At 42.1% G+C, this 20,145-nt stretch overlaps 1 protein-coding gene and 1 pseudogene across 3 annotated transcripts in view; both read right to left on the reverse strand.

Moving 5' to 3' along the window:
* The window catches only part of AGAP1 (ArfGAP with GTPase domain, ankyrin repeat and PH domain 1), a 528,918-nt gene that overhangs the window by 499,767 nt on the left and 9,006 nt on the right, over positions 1-20,145 (reverse strand). The gene's annotated exons all lie outside the window — the stretch shown is intronic.
* LOC140703547 (U1 spliceosomal RNA) lies at positions 10,266-10,420 on the reverse strand (annotated as a pseudogene).

Below are 20,145 nucleotides of genomic sequence, written 5' to 3' on the forward strand. Positions count from 1 at the left end.
GGATTGGAAAAGATCAGTCTACATCCCAATCCCAAAGAAAGGCAGTGCCAAAGAATGCTCCAACTACCGTACAATTGCACTCATTTCGCACGCTAGCAAGGTTATGCTCAAAATCCTACAAGGTAGGCTTCAGCAGTATGTGGACCGAGAACTCCCAGAAGTACAAGCTGGATTCCGAAGAGGCAGAGGAACTCGAGACCAAATTGCTAACTTGCGCTGGATTATGGAGAAAGCCAGAGAGTTCCAGAAAAATATCTACTTCTGCTTCATTGACTATGCGAAAGCCTTTGACTGTGTGGACCACAGCAAACTATGGCAAGTTCTTAAAGAAATGGGAGTGCCTGACCACTTTATCTGTCTCCTGAGAAACCTATATGTGGGACAGGAAGCAACAGTTAGAACTGGTCATGGAACAACTGAGTGGTTCAAAATTGGGAAAGGAGTACGGCAAGGCTGTATATTGTCCCCCAGCTTATTTAACTTATATGCAGAATACATCATGCGGAAGGCTGGACTGGAAGAAACCCAAGCCGGAATTAAGATTGCCGGAAGAAATATCAACAACCTCCGATATGCAGATGATACCACTCTGATGGCAGAAAGTGAGGAGGAATTAAAGAACCTTGTAATGAGAGTGAAAGAGGAGAGTGCAAAAAACGGTCTGAAACTCAACATCAAAAAAACTAAGATCATGGCCACTGGTCCCATCACCTCCTGGGAAATAGAAGGGGAAGATATGGAGGCAGTGTCAAATTTTATCTTCCTGGGCTCCATGATCACTGCAGATGGAGACAGCAGCCCTGAAATTAAAAGGCGCCTTCTTCTTGGGAGGAAAGCGATGACAAATCTGGACAGCATCTTGAAAAGCAGAGACATCACCTTGCCAACAAAAGTCCGAATAGTCAGAGCTATGGTTTTTCCTGTCGTGATGTATGGAAGTGAGAGCTGGACCATAAAGAAAGCAGACCGCCGAAGAATTGATGCCTTTGAATTGTGGTGCTGGAGGAGGCTCTTGAGAATCCCCTGGACTGCAAGGAGAACAAACTTATCCATTTTGAAAGAAATCAACCCTGAGTGCTCCCTGGAAGGACAGATCCTGAAGCTGAGGCTCCAGTACTTTGGCCATCTAATGAGAAGAAAAGACTCCCTGGAAAAGACTTTGATGTTGGGAAAGTGTGAAGGCAAGAGGAGAAGGGGACGACCGAGGATGAGATGGCTGGACAGTGTCTGCGAAGCAACCAACATGAACCTGACACAACTCCGGGAGGCAGTAGAAGACAGGAGGGCCTGGCGTGCTCTGGTCCATGGGGTCACGAAGAGTCGGACACGACTAAACGACTAAACACACACATGATAAGAGTGATAGAATGCAGACAATGTAAACCATAGTGCTTTATTACTGAGCAGAAACAAACCTGAAAACTTGAATTTTTGCATTTCCTTCACCCTCTCCCTAACACATCTGCTACGGATTAATTTCCCTTTCAAAGAATTCTGTACTCAAGTTATGTCCCTTCCTGAAGAAGTCAAAGGTAAACCAAAGATCTAAAGTTAGCTTGTTTATCTACCTAGAATTTACTTTAAACTGCCATATGTAGAGAACAAATAATGCATAACAGTTCTATGAAAGTGAAAGCAACACTGTAAGAGCTTGTGGTTTGGGTACTGGCCCAAGGCTTCATAGAGGTTTGTTCGTGCTCATGTATGCACAACTAAACCCAAGAAAAGGAACATACCACTTAGTATCAAAGAAGTAGTAATTCTTGCTAGGCAAAATCCTTTTATATCTGTTTCTAAAATTATTTATACTACAATATTTAGCTTTACATCAGTAACTATTTTATCTTAAGAAAAAAAATATTTTAAGAATCTTTGATTTTGTTACATTATTAACTTTCAAATCAAACCTCTTCAGGAAGAACAGATTCCCACAGCATGTAGAACAAGTCCAATTCCAGATATAACAGATGGCCAAGACACATCTCAGTGATCACAGAGTTATGCCATATGTTATTTACTCTTAATTAGTGATATTTTCAAGATTCAGCATTATTGGCACTAGAATATTTGAACCATTAGACTAAAATATTTCCATATTTGACTACAATTTAACACAGGTGATTTTTTTATGAGAAGCTTCCTTCTAGTTGTTTGAATGTAGAATCCACTTGACTTTAAATCATTTGCAACCTAAGGTGTACTAACATTTAACAGATTACATCCTGGATATCTCAGTTTTATAATTTTTAAAAGCTAAAAATTTGTAATTCTTAGCCAATTTGTTGCTTCATTTTTAAAAACAGCCATAAGGTAAAGGTAAAGGTTCTCCTTGGCAATTTTTGTCCAGTTGTGTTCAACTCTAGGGGGTGGTGCTCATCCCCATTTCCAAGCCATAGAGTCAGCGTTTGTCCGAAGACAAACTTCCATGGTCACACGGCCAGTGCGACTTAGATACAGAACACTGTTACCTTCCCACCAAGGTGGTCGGTGCCAAACAATAATACAAAACATATTCATATTCGCCATCTGCTCCTCAGCTCAACCTTTCTATATACCTAACATTTGAACATTTTTTGCTAGATCACAATCTCCAGAGTTTGCTCCAAAACCCTTGCATCAAAATAAAACAGACAAATAGCTAAGATGGCACAAATGTATTGCAAGCAAGAACAGGGCTGCTCTTTGAATTCCTCCATACATGTCTGTATACAAACTAGAGAATCAGCATGTCAGAGCTAGACTATCAGCTACCATAGCTGCTGCCAAAAGTTGATTTATTTTCTGCTCTTTATCTCAGCCTAGATATCCCTTTCCTATGAGTTACCAACTATGCCATTATATGCATTCTCTCCCATTTTATTCTTAACAGCTAATAAGATTGTGTGTGATATCCAATAGGCAACATAAAACATTGCATGTATTTCAAAGACACCAAGCATTCCAGGTTTGCCCATGAGATCTCATTATAAGCACCGAAACCCCATCTGACATGAATTATTTACAGTGATCTTAGACTTATAATTATGCACATGCATTAAACACCAAAGGTGCATCTGTGCCCTACTTTAAAATCCATGTGGAATCAAACTACTGAAAATGGGAAATGGAACAAGCAAAAGGCAGCATTAGGGATACCAGAAGATTGGTGTACTAAATGTTCCTCTTCCTGCCCATCCTCAATACTAATATGGAGATATTAAAGACCTGACATGTTCTGAGCTATCTAGTACCACATATCCTAGTTGCAATTTTTAAAACCTTAAACTTATACATTGAAAGGTGCCTTATTAAAACCCTCAGCCCAAAATAACTTCCTATTGTTGTTGTTATCTTAGTGGAGGCCAGATGTAATTACAGCTATTCTGAATTTGAATGTGGCAATTTCTGAGTTACAATATTCTGTATCTGAACCTATCTCTCAGATTTCTGAGCAAGTTAAATACAGTGGTGCCTCGCAAGACGAAAAATTCATTCCGCGAGTAGCACCATCTCGCAAAATTTTTGTCTTGTGAAAAGCAGTTTCCCATAGGAATGCATTGCAATGCATTCCTATGGGAAACACCGCAAGACGAATGAATTATTTTCGTCTTGCAAGGTATCGGTCTCGCGAAAAAATCATCTTGCAAAGCACAGCCATAGATGAAGCCATCTTGTGAGTCACCAACACATTCGCAAAACGCTTTCGTCTTGCGGGTTTTTCGTCCGGCAAGGTGTTCGTCTTCCGAGGCACCACTGTACATACTTTCTATGCTTATTTTCCCTTTTATTTCATCTTGAATGATCAGCTCTCACATTTTTTTGTTTTTTGGAACATTATCGAAATATTCCAGCTTTATTTACTGGTTTAGAATTTCTGGGTCTTTATTAATTGTTTTTAATTTTTGTCCACTGACCACCATCTTGATAATTCTTGGCATTCTGTGATAAATACACTTTTCAAATTGTTTTTATCAATTTTAGTTACTATTGCCCATGTTAAAGTCCACAAATCCATACTGTACAATAGCATTTGCTGGTATCTACCTTTAATCCATCTGCAGAGTGCTTCCGAATATCTTAAGTTGTTGGAAAGAAATATTGGTTCTGTTCAGAAACCTAAGCCCATAACTGTGGTTTATAAATATTAAAGGGATCTTTATAAGACAAGAGCTCAGAGAGACATGGGATGGAGAACTGGCATACAATCCAAACAATAGAAAAATGTATTAGAGTATACAGTTGTGTTCAAAATTATTCAACCCCCACTGAAATTGAATGTTTTGGCCATTTTGACATTGATTTTGATCATTCAGTCATCTTGCTTACATTTACATGAAAGAGGCACTTGTAGGTCAGAGAAATATAACCTTAAGTTTATAATGAAATAACCACAAATGTCTTTTCTGTGCTCACATCATTATTAGTTTTTATTCAACCCCCAAGTGACATTCAATCTTAGTACTTAGTACAACATCCTTTTACAGTTATAACAGCTTTTAAACGTGAAGCATAGCTTGACACAAGTGTCTTGCAGCGATCAACGGGTACCTTCGCCCATTCTTCATGGGCAAAAGCCTCCAGTTCAGTCAAATTCTTAGGCTTGCGCACTGCAACTGCTTTCTTTAAGTCCCACCAGAGGTTCTCAATCGGATTTAAGTCTGGTGACTGCGATGGCCACTCCAAAATGTTCCAGCCTTTCCTCTGCAACCATGCTCTAGTGGACTTGGAGGTATGCTTGGGATCATTGTCCTGTTGAAAGGTCCAACGTCTCCCAAGCCTCAGGTGTGTGACGGACTGCATCACATTTTCATCCAATATCTCCTGGTACTGAAGAGAATTCATGGTACCTTGTACACGCTGAAGCTTCCCTGTACCTGCAGAAGCAAAACAGCTCCAAAGCATTATTGACCCTCCGCCATGCTTCACAGTAGGCAAGGTGTTCTTTTCGTCATATGCCTTGTTCTTCCTCCTCCAAACATAGCGTTGATCCATGGGCCCAAACAGTTCTAATTTTGTTTCATCAGTCCACAGAACACTATCCCACAACTTTTGTGGTTTGCCCACATGACTTTTGGCATACTGCAGTCGACTCTTCTTATTCTTGGGAGACAGCAAGGGGGTGCGCCTGGGGGTTCTGGCATGGAGACCTTCATTGCTCAGTGTGCGCCTTATTGTCTGAGCTGAAACTTCTATACCCACATCTGACAAATCTTTTTTCAGTTCCTCAGCAGTCACACGGGGACTTTTCACCACTCTACGCTTTAGGTAGCGCACAGCAGTCGAAGTCAGCATCTTCTTTCTTCCACGACCAGGTAGCATTTCAACAGTGCCCTTTGCCTTGAATTTGCGAATGATGCTTCCTATGGTGTCTCTTGGTATGTTTAACTTCTTTGCAATCTTCTTATAGCCATTGCCCTTCCTGTGAAGACAAATCACCTCTTCTCTTGTCTTCCTGGACCATTCTCTTGACTTCACCATGTTTGTAACCACACCAGTAAATGTCTAGAAGGAGCTGAGTATCACAGTCATTTTAAAGGGGCCTAATTGGTGCTTATTATGCTTGATTGGTGCTCGGTGACATCCACAGGTGTTTTCAATACCTGTTTGAAAACACCTGAATGAACCTCTCTTCTTCAGAGTGGTAGTCTTTAAGGGGTTGAATAATTGTGGCAATGAAGAAACCACAAAAGAAACATTTACTACTGTATTACATAAACAATTGATGTTATTTTAGTTGCATTTGGTTCTTTAAAACGTCCTTGTAAGATTTCATTCTGAATACAATTCCAAATGTACACTATAGTCCCTAAACCCCTTTACAGCATTGGGGGTTGAATAATTTTGAACACAACTGTATATGTTTCCTTAGACTTCAAATTGAGTAGTCAAATTCTGACAGATGCTGGAGATATAGTACTGGAATTGCATCTTTCGGACAAATAATCTTGACTTGTCCAGCAATTCATACATTTTGGTCTGAAGTTGTCACTTGTTATAATGTAATATTGGGAGAATCTTTGGTAATAGCAGATATTCACATTCACTTAAATTATATTCTTGTCCTATGGGGTCTAACAAATGAACAACGAAACTAGATTTTACAAGCCCTTATGGTGAGGAAGAGACATATACTCTGAGCTTAGGATAAACATCCACCATCCGCTACACTACTGTCAGAGGATCTCTTAGCACTAGCTACATTCGAAAAAGTATCATTTAGATGCTAATTTCATTAGGATATTTAGTTGGACACCTAGAAGGTCTATACTGATTTATATGCATAATTTGAGATGTATGGATGATGGCTACAACTATATTCATGTTGCAAATTTATGATGATGGCTTATAATGAGTCGTCGTCATCTACTCGTTTAGTCGTGTCCGACTCTTCGTGACCCCATGGACCAGAGCACGCCAGGCCCTCCTATCTTCCACTACCTCCCAGAGTTCTGTCAATTTCATGTTGGTTGCTTCGCAGACGCTGTCCAGCCATCTCATCCTCTGTCGTCCCCTTCTCCTCTTGCCGTCACACTTTCCTAACATCAAGGTCTTTTCCAGGGAGTCTTCTCTTCTCATGAGATGGCCAAAGTATTGGAGCCTCAGCTTCAGGATCTGGCCTTCCAGTGAGCACTCAGGTTTGATTTCCTTTAGAATTGATAGGTTTGTCCTCCTTACAGTCCAGGGGACTCTCAAGAGCCTCCTCCAGCACCACAGTTCAAAGGCATCAATTCTTCGGCGGTCTGCTTTCTTTATGGTCCAGCTCTCACTTCCATACATCATGACAGGAAAAACCATAGCTTTGACTATTCGGACTTTTGTTGGCAAGGTGACGGCTCTGCTTTTTAAGATGCTGTCAAGGTTTGTCATTGCTTTCCTCCCAAGAAGCAGGCGTCTTTTAATTTCGGGGCTGCTGTCTCCATCTGCAGTGATCATGGAGCCCAAGAAAGTAAAATCTGTCACTGCCTCCATATCTTCCCCTTCTATTTGCCAGGAGGTGATGGGACCAGTGGCCATGATCTTAGTTTTTTTGATGTTGAGTTTCAGACCGTTTTTTGCACTCTCCTCTTTCACCCTCATTACAAGATTCTTTAGTTCCTCCTCACTTTCCGCCATCAGAGTGGTATCATCTGCATATCTGAGATTGTTGATATTTCTTCCTGCAATCTTAATTCCAGCTTGGGATTCCTCCAGTCCAACCTTCCGCATGATGTATTCTGCATATAAGTTAAATAAGCGGGGTGACAATATACAGCCTTGTCGTACTCCTTTCCCAATTTTGAACCAATCCGTTGTTCCATATCCAGTTCTAACTGTTGCTTCCTGTCCCACATATAGGTTTCTCAGGAGATGGATAAGGTGGTCAGGCACGCCCATTTCTTTTAGGACTTGCCATAGTTTGCTGTGGTCCACACAATCAAAGGCTTTTGCATAGTCAATGAAGCAGAAGTAGATGTTTTTCTGGAACTCTCTGGCTTTCTCCATAATCCAGCGCATGTTGGCAATTTGGTCTCGAATTCCTCTGCCCCTTCGGAATCCCGCTTGTACTTCTGGGAGTTCTCGGTCCACATACTGCTGAAGCCTACCTTGTATGATTTTGAGCATAACCTTGCTGGCGTGTGAGATGAGTGCAATTGTCCGGTAGTTGGAGCATTCTTTGGCACTGCCCTTCTTTGGTATTGGGATGTAGACTGATCTTTTCCAGTCCTCTGGCCACTGTTGAGTTTTCCAAACTTGTTGGCATATTGAATGTAGCACCTTAACAGCATCATCCTTTAAGATTTTAAATAGTTCAACTGGAATGCCATCACCTCCACTGGCCTTGTTGTTAGCCAGGCTTTCTAAGGCCCACTTGACCTCACACTCCAGGATGTCTGGCTCTAGGTCAGCAACTATATTGTCTGGGTTGCCCGGGATATCCAAAACTTTCTGATATAATTCCTCTGTGTATTCCTGCCACCTCTTCTTGATGTCTTCTGCTTCTGTGAGGTCCCTTCCATTTTTGTCTTTTATCATGTCCATCTTTGCACAAAATTTTCCTCTAATATCTCCAATTTTCCTGAACAGATCTCTGGTTTTTCCTTTTCTGTTATTTTCCTCTATTTCTTTGCATTGTTCATTTAAGAAGGCCCTCTTGTCTCTCCTTGCTATTCTTTGGAAGGCTGCATTCAATTTTCTGTAACTTTCCCTATCTCCCCTGCATTTTGTTTCCCTTCTCTTTTCTGCTATTTGTAAGGCCTCGTTGGACAGCCACTTTGCTTTCTTGCATTTCCTTTTCTTTGGGATGCTTTTTGTTGCTGCCTCCTGTACAATGTTACGAGCCTCTATCCAAAGTTCTTCAGGCACTCTGTCCACCAAATCTAGTTCCTTAAATCTGTTCTTCACTTCTACTGTGTATTCGTAAGGGATTTGGTTTAGATTATACCTGAGTGGCCCAGTGGTTTTTCCTACTCTCTTCAGTTTAAGCTTGAATTTTGCTATGAGAAGCTGATGATCAGAGCCACCATCAGGTCCAGGTCTTGTTTTTGCTGACTGTATAGAGCTTCTCCATCTTTGGCTGCAGAGAATATAGTCAATCTGATTTTGATGTTGCCCATCTGGTGATTTCCATGTGTAGAGTCGCCTCTTGTGTTGTTGGAAAAGGGTGTTTGTGATGACCAGCTTGTTCTCTTGACAAAACTCTATTAGCCTTTGCCCTGCTTCGTTTTGAACTCCAAGGCCAAACTTCCCTGTTGTTCCTTTTATCTCTTGACTCCCTACCTTAGCATTCCAGTCCCCCAGAATGAGAAGAACATCCTTCTTCGGTGTCAGTTCTAGAAGGTGTTGTAAATCTTCATAGAATTGTTCAATTTCAGTCTCCTCAGCAATGGAAGTTGGTGCATAAACGTGGATTATTGTGATGTTGAAAGGTCTGCCTTGGATACGTATTGACATCATTCTATCATTTTTGAGATTATATCCCATTACGGGTTTTCCCACTCTTTTGTTGACTAGGAGGGCTACTCCATTCCTTCTACGGGATTCTTGCCCACAGTAGTAGATATGATAATCATCTGAGCTGAATTCGCCCATTCCTGTCCATTTTAGTTCACTGATGCCCAGAATGTCGATGTTTATTCTTGCCATCTCCTGTTTGACCATCTCCAGCTTCCCAAGGTTCATAGATCTTACATTCCAGGTTCCTATGCAGTATTTTTCTTTCCAGCATCGGACTTTCCTTTCACTTCCAGGCACGTCCACAGCTGAGCGTCCTTTCGGCTTTGGCCCATCCACTTCATCAGCTCTGGAGCTACTTGTACTTGTCCTCCGCTCTTCCTCAGTAGCATGTTGGACGCCTTTTGACCTGAGGGCCCCATCTTCCAGCGTCATATCTTTTAGCCTTTTGTTTCTGATCATGGGGCATTCTTGGTCTGAATTCTGGTCTGAATATGCACTGATATATTTCTAACAACTACATATAATGTCTTGTTTCTGCTACTGCAATTCAGCAACAATGCCATGAATAACTAACAATATTAATGGTGCCATAAATTCAATTCTGACTTATGGCAACCCTTTTCAGGGTTTTCTAGATATAGAGTACTCAAATACCAATCAAAGCCATAATGCACAAAAATCCATCTAAATATCACACTTAGGTAGACAAGTCCCTATGGGAATGCTTGCCTGAAAAGAAAGGCCTCTGCCTGCTTGCAAAAGGATTGCAAAGATGGGGCCAGTCTGGCCTCCTGTGGGAGAGAGTTCCAATGTCTGGGAGAAGCAACAGAGAAGGCTCTCTCCTGTGTTCCCATCACACACACCTATGATGATGGCAGGATCTTTTGATTCCTGACTCTAAACAGGGCATAGCTGAGGAATAAAGCTGACACAGACCTAGGGAGCTCACAACCAGAGCGAGCGAACAGGAGTTTCCCGAGGGAGTTCAACAGAACAGGCCAAGAGAGAGGCCCCTAACAAAAATTTTTGGTTCTTTTGGATATACCGTATTTTTTGCTCCATAAGACGCACTCCCCCCCCCAATAGTGGGGGAGAAAGTATGTGTGTCTTATGGAGCGAATACAGTAAAAAAGGGTTCAACTACCAACACCCAGAAGCCTCCCACTGCCATGCTGGGAGGCCTCTGAACTGGCACCAGAGACTGCTTGCTATTTCGACCCCACCATTCTGCACTGCTGGCTTTCCAGGATCTGCCTCCTGGAGCCCACCTGGAAAACCAGCAAGGCCAACAGGCCTGTGGCTGCAGGCAGTGAAAACAGCCAAGGACTGTTTTCTAGTAATTCTAGAAAAACCAGGAGAAACCACAAACACAGTCCCCCACTTAGGCAGTTGATTTTCCCACATTTGGGGAAATCACAGGGGTCAGCACACACAAAGTGCAATAGATGAGCCTTACCCTGGGAAAATCACTTTTACAATAATGGTATCTGCCCTGTCAGGTATGAACTGGAATGGGCTCTGCAACTCCTGCCCCTTTCTGTGCCCTGTCCCCCAAAGGCATGGTGACCCCCAGCTGTACCTCCTGATCAGAACAGGGCTGCACAGCCCCAGTCCCGAAAGAGGCCAAGATAGCTACTCAATGTTTTGGGTTGCCCCACAGGACCCCCATCAAGGGCTGGATGTTCCTCCCACAATCCTCCAGTGCACAGATATTAGCATACCTAATATGCGGGGAAGGCAGGGAAAGCGGGGAAATTCAAACTTTCAGTTAGTGAAGAGGCTGCTTGTCTGCTTTCTTGCTAGTCCAAGTGTGAGGGTTCAGTATTGGGGGGATCAGTCACTTCATCGCTATGCGATATTAAAAAGCCCATAGGAATGCATTGAAACCCCTTCTATGCGTTCCTATGGGCTTCAGACTCACCTTTAAGCGAAAATCCTCCATACGGCGGCCATTTTCGCTGCCCAGTAAGCGAGGAATCCATCCCAGAAAGCAGCAGGCAGCCATTTTTTTAACCTGGTGGCTATTTTGGAACCACCGATCAGCTGTTAAAAAATCATCACTTTGCGATGATCGGTAAGCAAAAAGGGTACCGATCATCGCAAAGCGATTTTTCCCCATTTAAAACATTGTGATGCGATCGCAAAAGCGATTGCAAAAAATTAATCGCTATGCGATTTTGTCGTTAAACAGGGCGCCCATTAAGCAAGGCACCACTGTATATAACTACCTCCATCACAGTACTTCTAGAAGGGGTTTTGCGGACAGTCAAGGTCAAAGGTGAGGCCTTTTCTTAGGAGACAGAATCAACAGCCTTAAGTGACTTCTCCCACAGGAAGAATTTTAATCTTAACAGTCTGTTCTTAAGGGTGACTTTGGTGAGATTCTTAGAAGCAGCAGCCTGCAACATTCCTTTTATCCTTCAATATGTATTCTGTTAGACTGGCCACTTTGTCTTATATAAACAGTGGGTATCAATCATGATAAATCCTTTGATTGGAGATTTTAAACCCTCACGTGGTTTCTAGCTAAGCCTTCTGATCTAGAAGTTCCAAGCATCCTCCTTGCCAACAAGGAGAAGAAATTCCTCCCATTGCGACTGGCATGGATGGCAGACTTAAACATAGGAAGTTCTGACAGAAAGTCACACATCTCATCCTGAATTCTCACTAGGAAGAGACTGGGTAGACAAGGGCTTGTGCCATGTCAATATTATTATTGTCTTCAGCAATGAAGGAAGCATACAGTGTTGGAAGGAAGCATATCGAAGTGTTGCCTTGTGCATGTACCACCAAGACCAAATCTTCTTCATCTCCGCTTAGCAATATATTTGGAGGCACTTTGCCATCCAGATTATATTAGAATGGGAGACAGTCCTCTAATGGCAACATAGGTTCTACAGTATTGATGCACAAAACCAGAGAGAAGGATCGAATACCCTGTTTCCCCAAAAATAAGACCTAACCTGAAAATAAGCCCTAGTATGATTTTTCAGGATGTTCATAATGTAAGCCCTACCCTAAAAATAAGCCCCAGTTAAGTGAAACCCCACCCTCCACCACTGTGCAGCAACCAGACAAAGATGACATGACTTTATTCGAATAAATGTAGATCGTTGTACATGAAAAAATAAAACATCCCCTGAAAATAAGCCCCAATGCATTTTTAAAGCAAAAATTAATGTAAGACCCTGTCTTATTTTCGGAGAAACATGGTATCAGTTGATGAGGTGATCACCTGAACTGAGCCCACATCCAACTCACTGTTGAAGATAGAGCAGTGTGACAGAGGAGGCTCATTCTGGTCTTCTCTCTGGATTGTGAAGCACTCCATTTGTTAGGTTATATAACTGCAACAAGAGTTGAAGGTAGTACTTGAATGAGGGCCATAATGATGGCTGAATGACAGAGCGGACTGGGATATGTATTGGTACCATGGTTGGTACTATAGCAAATATCTATTTCAGTGCTGAAGAAATAGGAGCTATTAATGGTGCTATGGCATATCAAAAGAATTAGCTAGCAGGAATGATGGAGATTTCTAACAGTAGTGTCAACAGAGCACTCATGGCAGATGTGGCACATGAGAATTGTAAATAATGAGTAGAATGATATCAAACCACTTGCTGTTATATTTAGCACTGGAGCCAAGTTGGAGAATAGTGGTACTGACTACAGTGTGGAGATGGATGCCAGTACCAGCAAAAGGATGGTGAATATTTTTGACAGGAACATGATCAGGGTCAATGGTCACAGTACAAAAAGCTGCTGCTGTCATAATAGTCACTTTCTTTGGAAGTCCCCAATGAGTATAAGGCAAAGGCATTTGATTTCTTAGGTATATATTACAGCCGGCATGCCTAGTAAACAACATTGCCAGGGTCGACTAACCTCACTCAGGTGCAATTTGCTGGATCAGCTCAGCCCCAACAGACTCCTCATGAATCTCACTGGAAGGGGACAGATGTGTGAATGGTTCAGCCTGCAAGACTATGGGTGGCCAGACAATGCTTGTGCCTTCTCAGTGTCAAAAGGAATCAATATGGCATGTTTGCCCTTTTTGTTTTCCAGATATGTCTCAAAGTAATGGTGTATCTTTTGATATGTGTACCCTGAGTTTCTTTTGAACTGATACCATAGAAGTCAGCACTGATAAGACCACTGGCTGCCCAGCTAGTACCAAAGTAGTTGGTATCACTGATGATGGAAAAGTCATCAGAAGCTGGGTTGGTGCTGAACTGTAGATAGCTGGTGTGGCAACTAATATGGATTTCTGGTGACCTGTAAATTGAAACCATTTTAAGTAGGAAGTCTGCAGATAAAATAGTGTTTTCCAAAGGAAAAAAAAATCAGGAAAATGTTGCAACTTCAGTGAGCCTGCCTTAAAAAAAACTAGCAAATATTATGGTGGGAGCTGACATAAATCCTGCCCAAGACAAAAAGGGGGTGCACTTGGCAAGATTTGAAATTTTGTATATAAGAGTGTTTAAAATGACTTTAAAAATTATTAAAGGAGTGTGATGAAATCCTCATCTCTTTCACCCAGCAACAACAGAAGAAATGTGATTGGCTGGAAGGGGTAATAAAGAGAAGCAATCCGGAGAAGCGAGCAAGAATTTCAATTTAAAACCACTTGGACCCATATGATTTGGGCTTAAGGTAAGCCCAGGGAAAGTAAAGGGTAGTTTAAAGGTGGTTAGCAGGCTAGGGCTGGGCACGAGGTGGTACAGAAAAAAAACAGTTTTGAAAATGCAAGTGCATTCGAAATGTGGCTAGGATATTGTCAATGAAAAACATTGTTCAAGTGTACCAAAACAATTAGCCAGTTCCAGCTGATGAAGGTCAATGAATCATAAATACTCCTGGCAGCTGAATGATGTTTTGGTTATGACTTCTATCTATTAAGATGACATATGCATTTCTGATAGTTAACACTCTTTGTAGTTTCAATGCCTCTGTATTACAATATCTGGGTCTTATAAGAATTTAGATTTTCAAACTTTTCATGCTACAGGTCTATAACTGTATTAATCATTAATCAAGCAAAATAGTAGTGTAATGACAGCACGCTGGAGTTTAGATTGCAGAACACTAGAGTTTTAATACAGTGGTGCCTCAACTTACGACCATAATCCATTCCAGAAGATGGACGTAACTCGAAATGGTCGTAAGTCGAAGTACCATTTTCCATAGGAATGCACTGAAATTCAATTAATCCGTTCTGACTGAAGAAAAAAATCACCAAAAACAGTCACTGCAAGACTCATTGGAAACGCGATTAATCCCTTCCGGCCAAAGAGGGGGAGGGGGAAAGAAAAGCAATCAAGCGTGCAAGACCCATTGGAAACGCACAGAAAACAAATGGAGCAGATTGGAAATGCACAGAGAACAAAGGGGGCAAGTCGGAAATGCAAAGAAAACAAAGGAAAAAGCAAGGGAAGCATGCAGAACCCATTGGAAATGAGGGGAAATCCAAAAAAAAACTAAACCCCCCAAGACCCATCAGAAATGGGGGAGGAAAAGCTAAAAAATGAACAACCCCCCCAACACCCATCGGAAATGGGGAAAAAAAACCCAAAAAAACCCAAGACCCATCACAATACAGAAACATAACCCCCAGCAGCTCAAAACCACACTGCAAAAACACCCAGAACAGTTTTTGAAAAGCAGAAAACAGCACCTTACTTTACCAGACAGCCTGAAGAGTCTCTCTCTCTCTCTCTCTCTCTCTCTCTCTCTCTCTCTCTCTCTCTCTCTCTCTCTCTCACACACACACACACACACACACACACACACACACACACACACACACACACACACACACACACACACACACACACACACAAGTAGGCAGTCCCAAGCCTCCTCCGATGCACATTCTCTAATTGCTGGGACTAAAGAGCTACAAAGAAGCAGCCTTGTCACCACCTACAGTTAGAAATTTGAATTTCCCTCCTTTTTTTTTCCCTTGCCTTAATCTGTGCGTAATTGGAAGCTCCAGTCGCAAGTAGAAGCAAAATATTGCGGCCGGAGCTGGTCATAACTCGAAATGGTCGTAAGTAGGGACGTTTGTAAGTCGAGGCACCACTGTTTATGCAACAGCAATACAATTTCCAACTGAAACAAGTATTCTTGGATCTTTAAGAATCTGAGCTTACAAGACCTGCAGATAAGGTTTGTTTATAATTAGAAAGAAAGGAAAACAAGTCGTAAGAGTTATAAATATAGGGAGATAAGAAGCATTCATCCAAGCATTCTACTCATCATCACAACTCCACATCACTTTGGGAACCAGAACAACAGACATGTAGCAGCAGAGTTCATTTCCAGATGCTGACATTAACAATTAACATGGATTTTCCTCCACAGACTTTAGTTTGGCTGGGGTGAACACTTGGAGGATTTTTCTGTGTGCCTTCTTAATATACTTAGAGGCTAAGTACTGTAATGCATTTTATACATTTTTAATGTTAACAACTTTGGTATCTTTTCCATGCTTTTTAAGTGAGGCTAAAAATTATAAGGTTATAGTGGTGTTTTTTGTACTTTTTACAAGTTACAAGGAAGGATTTTAAAGTATTTGTGCCTACAGTTTTCTTGATAGATTAAGACTTTTGTACTTTATAACAACTCAGAAGTATGATATGTATATGGAACATAGAAGCAATGTAGAGAAATAAAGCTTGCAGAATTAGACAAACTGATTCATCAGAATTATTGGAACACTGAAAATATGTCCATTTTGATACTCAGATGAATTCTGATATGATTGACTGTGATATGTTTCATTCTGGACTTAATCCTTTATTGGGATAAATACCAGTTGTGACAGACGCAAGCTTTTGATTTTGCACTGGTTGTCATTTAGTCGTTTAGTCATGTCCAACTCTTTGTGACCCCATGGACCATAGCACGCCAGGCCCTCCTATCTTCCACTGCCTCCCGGAGTTTTGTCAAATTCATGTTGGTTGCTTGAATGACACTGTCCAACCATCTCATCCTCTGTCGTCCCCTTCTCCTCTTGCCTTCACACTTTCCCAACATCAAGGTCTTTTCCAAGGAGTCTTCTCTTCTCATGAGATGGCCAAAGGATTGGAGCCTCAGCTTCAGGATCTGTCCTTCCAGTGAGCACTCAGGTTTGATTTCCTTTAGAATTTATATGTTTGTTCTCCTTGCAGTCCAGGGGACTCTCAAGAGTCTCCTCCAGCACCACAATTCAAAAACATCAATTCTTCGGCAGTCAGCTTTCTTTATGGTCCAGCTCTCACTTCCATTTGCACTGGAGGTCTATGAAATTTTGTAGGAGTCCAGGGTGTGTGTGTGGAGTTCAGCCATTAGCTGAGCTAACCTGACACACTTATCATGCCTGTTTGAAAAGGGGCTGAAATGTATTAAAATGAATGATGATGAAATCTGACGAAAAGAGCAAAGGTAACACTTATTTTGAACAAAAACAAATGAAATAAAATAAAGACAAACGGACTGCCAAAACAGCTATTTAAAAGCCTCTCTCCAAGATCTTACTACAAGTAACTGCTATAGCAGACAAAGTAGAACTCAAGGGCTGCCCACCAAAACATGTACTGAAAAAATAAGTGAGGCTATCTCAAATTCTAGAAGGTTTAAAATGGTGTGTAGGTGTGCATGCACCCAGATTATGAAGAAGAATGATGATCTAGATCAAGGGTCTCAAACTCAATTTATCTGGGGGCCGCTGGAGGCAGAGTCTGGGTGAGGCTGGGCCGCATCAGATAAAAAAAAACCCTCACAGAATTGCCTTGCCAAAGGAGAAAAGCCCCCATCGGTACCTGCGAAATTAAACAGAACGGGGCGCCCCCCCACAGGTGCACGCATGCGAGTGCACACACACACACACACACACACACACACACACACACACACACACGGAGGTCCGGCAACCTTCCTCTGAGCCCCCCCCCCCAAAAGGCGCACTCAGTAGCAGCAGCTACCCCCACCACGACAGGGGAGCAAACTTTGCGAGGCGAGCCCAGGCAACCTCCAGAGCTGAGGTGGCTGAAGCAGGACAAAGAGAAGGAGGAGGAAGAAGCATTGCTGGGTGCTGAGGTGGCCGCTGGCCGGGCTGGTGCTGGGGGTGCAGAGAGAGAAAGAAAGCCAGAGATCCGCTTCCCTGGAAGAGGCAGCGGTGGCAGCTGCTGTTGGCAATTTGGAGGCGCTCTTCGAGGACAGCCCAGGAGTGAGCTCCGCTCTCAGGCATCGCTCAGCGGTGGCTCAGGGAAAAGAGCCAGCAGTGCGCCTCGCTCACCAGCCCTTCCCCAAGACAGGCTGCAGTTCTGGATAGAGGGTGCAAGAGGTGCTGTCTTGGGAGAGAGCCAGTGAGTGAGGCAAGGCTTTTTTAAAACTCTTGACAGCAGAGGACGTGTGGGTGCTTCGGGGGGGTGGCAAGGCAGGGGCCACAAACTATCATCCGGCGGGCCGCAAATGGTCCCCGGGTCGCATGTTTGAAACCCCTGGTCTAGATAGACTTTGGGCCTGGAAGAAGATGGTTCTTATCTTTGTACATTCTGTAGTGGGTGCACAGGGCAGAATATGTTAAAAGAACCACAATTTCATTTGTGAAGTCTTGGGTTTTATTGCCCCAAAATTCAAAGGTTCTGGATGGCTACAAATGAAGTGCTGCACTGCTACAGTTATTAGATAAGGATTAAAAGATTCTACATCTCCCACCCCTCCCCTAGCATTTTGGCACAAGGGAAAAAAACAGACAAAAGCCTGATAGTTAGGAGTTTCCATGGCTGATACTTATGCATGTATGTATTTTCTACCTTGCCCATCTAGTAGCAAGCCACTACTCTGGGAGGCTTACAGCAGAAAATGTACGTAAGATAAAACAGTAAAAGACAAACACATCTCTGACCCCTACAACCTACCTAAACAATTACATATACAAAAGCCCAAGATGGTGACAGCAATAATAGAAATTAAATAAATTACACAGTTACACAGTTAAATTAAATCCAATTATATTAGGGAGATGGTTCTCAAAAGCCTGTCTGAAAAGCAATGTTTTATCTGTCTTCTAAACCAGTGGTTCTTAACCTTTTTGAAAGAAACGCCCCCTTGAGCCATTGAGGAAGTTATCATCGCCCCCCTCCCCACGGTGATGATATCTTATTTATTTATTTATTTATTTATTTATTTATTTATTTATTTATTTATTTATTTATTTATTTATTTATGACACTTAAATCCAATGACCCCTGAAAACAAAATTAAATTCCAAGAAAATGAAATGCCCCCCAAAAAGTAACATTTAATGATTTAGTTGCAAGTGAATTTTAAGACGCAAAAAGAAATATAAAAAGGGCATAAAAACAAATGCAGGAACTAAAAATTTCAAGACAAAAAGTCTGAAACTAAATTAAAATTGGAGGAAAATATATATTCATGCACACTGTAAAAAGGCTGCAGCCATCTTCACAGGTTTGGCTTGCTCCAGCGCCCCCCTACCGCCCCCTTTTGCTCCAGCGCCCCCACGGCGCCCCTTTTCGTTCTACCGTCCCCCCTGAAAAATGAAATCGCCCCCTGGGGGGCATTATCACCTACGTTAAGAACCACTGTTCTAAACATTAGGAGTGTGGGAGCTTGATGTATCTCCACAAGTGGTGAGTCCTGTAACACGTTGGCCACCACTGAGAAGGCCCAATTCCTAGATGAAGACTTGTTGGCCTTCCTCACAATAGCCACCCACAGCATCAAAGATTGGGAGGTGTGGGTGGAACAGGTGGTAGATCTGAGGGAGAGATGCTCCAATAGATAACAAAATCCCAAACAGTTCAGGCCTTTGTATGTCAACATTAACACCTTGAACTGGGCTAAAGAAAGATACTGGTGGCCAGTGAAAATTGACTAGAATTGGGAGAACATAATCATACGACATTTTACACATGCAGATTTCGAACTGCCTTCAAGAGAAACAGAGAGCATTGCAATAGTTAATCTTCATCCACTTCTTTCTCTGCCTTAGCTTCTTATATCTCACATTGGTGGAAAGGTACCATAGACATCAAATACAGTACTGTACAGATAGGTAATTTTTTTTAGCAAATGAAAAATGGATTACATGAAAGGATTTTTTGAAAAAAAAACGCAGAAATGCCCTTCTAAAGAGAGTACATGGAATTGTTCAGCTTGCTTCTAACACTGAGAAGGAGCAAACTTCTCAGTGTTAGAAGCAAGCGTGCACAATCCCATGCACAACTGTTATTATTTCCTGTCCTGGATCTCCTCCTTGATTCTGACTTGACCTACTTTCTTTTGCTCTTCTTCATTAACCTTTGACACTAAGTTCTGTCCTGAGCAACTTGAGTTTGATGCATAGCTGTTGGGTTTAATACTTATGTATCTTATTATTAAACTGGATATTTCATAAATGAAATTTCATGAAGCAGAACTAGAGATGGGGGTATTTGTATGTGAATATGAATATCCCCCCACAGGTGCAAATAATGATGGTCTGGCCCCCTCGGGCCAGATTGACCACTCACCATTCTGCCACTGCTGCGGGCCCCACACTCCCTTCCTATGACTTTGGAGCTCACAATAGATTATCCACTCTTCAACCTGGCAGAGAGGCTTGTCACCCGCCTTCTGCCAGGAGTGGCTAATCCACCGCTTTGTGGAAGGCTTTGTGTCCTAGCTCTGCCACCTAGCTTCCAGTGCAGAAAGGAAGCTGCCCCACTGCTAGCTGGGAGCTACCTTTCTGATCCAGAAGCTGGGGAGCTAGGACTAGTTAGGCCACAAAATCTGCCAGTTTAGGTCTTTCTCCTAGGTAAGCTAAATTTAGGTGTCTGTCTATCTGTCAGGTGGAACTCCCAGAATGGAGATTTACGGGATTTTAACCCATAAAATTGTCATTTAGTCGTGAAAAATCCCACAACTAGAGATCACCTGCCCCTGCTTCGGGCACCCAGCTTCGCATTAAATTCTTCAGAATTGTGATTATTGTAAGTCTAAACATGTACAACATTCACAAAATACTTGAAGATGTACTATCCAGTTTATTTTTGCACATCCTTTTGAAGTTTTTTTCTATTATACCACATACAATTGGTCAGTGATAGCTATGTAAACAAGGAGAATACCATTAGTAAATGTACTGAAGTAACAGCCATGTGATCCAAACAAAATAAAATACAAATGCTAAAATGGCAATACATTTATAGACCACTAAAAATCATCATACAATTCACATAA

Source organism: Pogona vitticeps, chromosome 1 (assembly GCF_051106095.1).
Source record: "Pogona vitticeps strain Pit_001003342236 chromosome 1, PviZW2.1, whole genome shotgun sequence".
Lineage (NCBI taxonomy): Eukaryota > Metazoa > Chordata > Lepidosauria > Squamata > Agamidae > Pogona > Pogona vitticeps.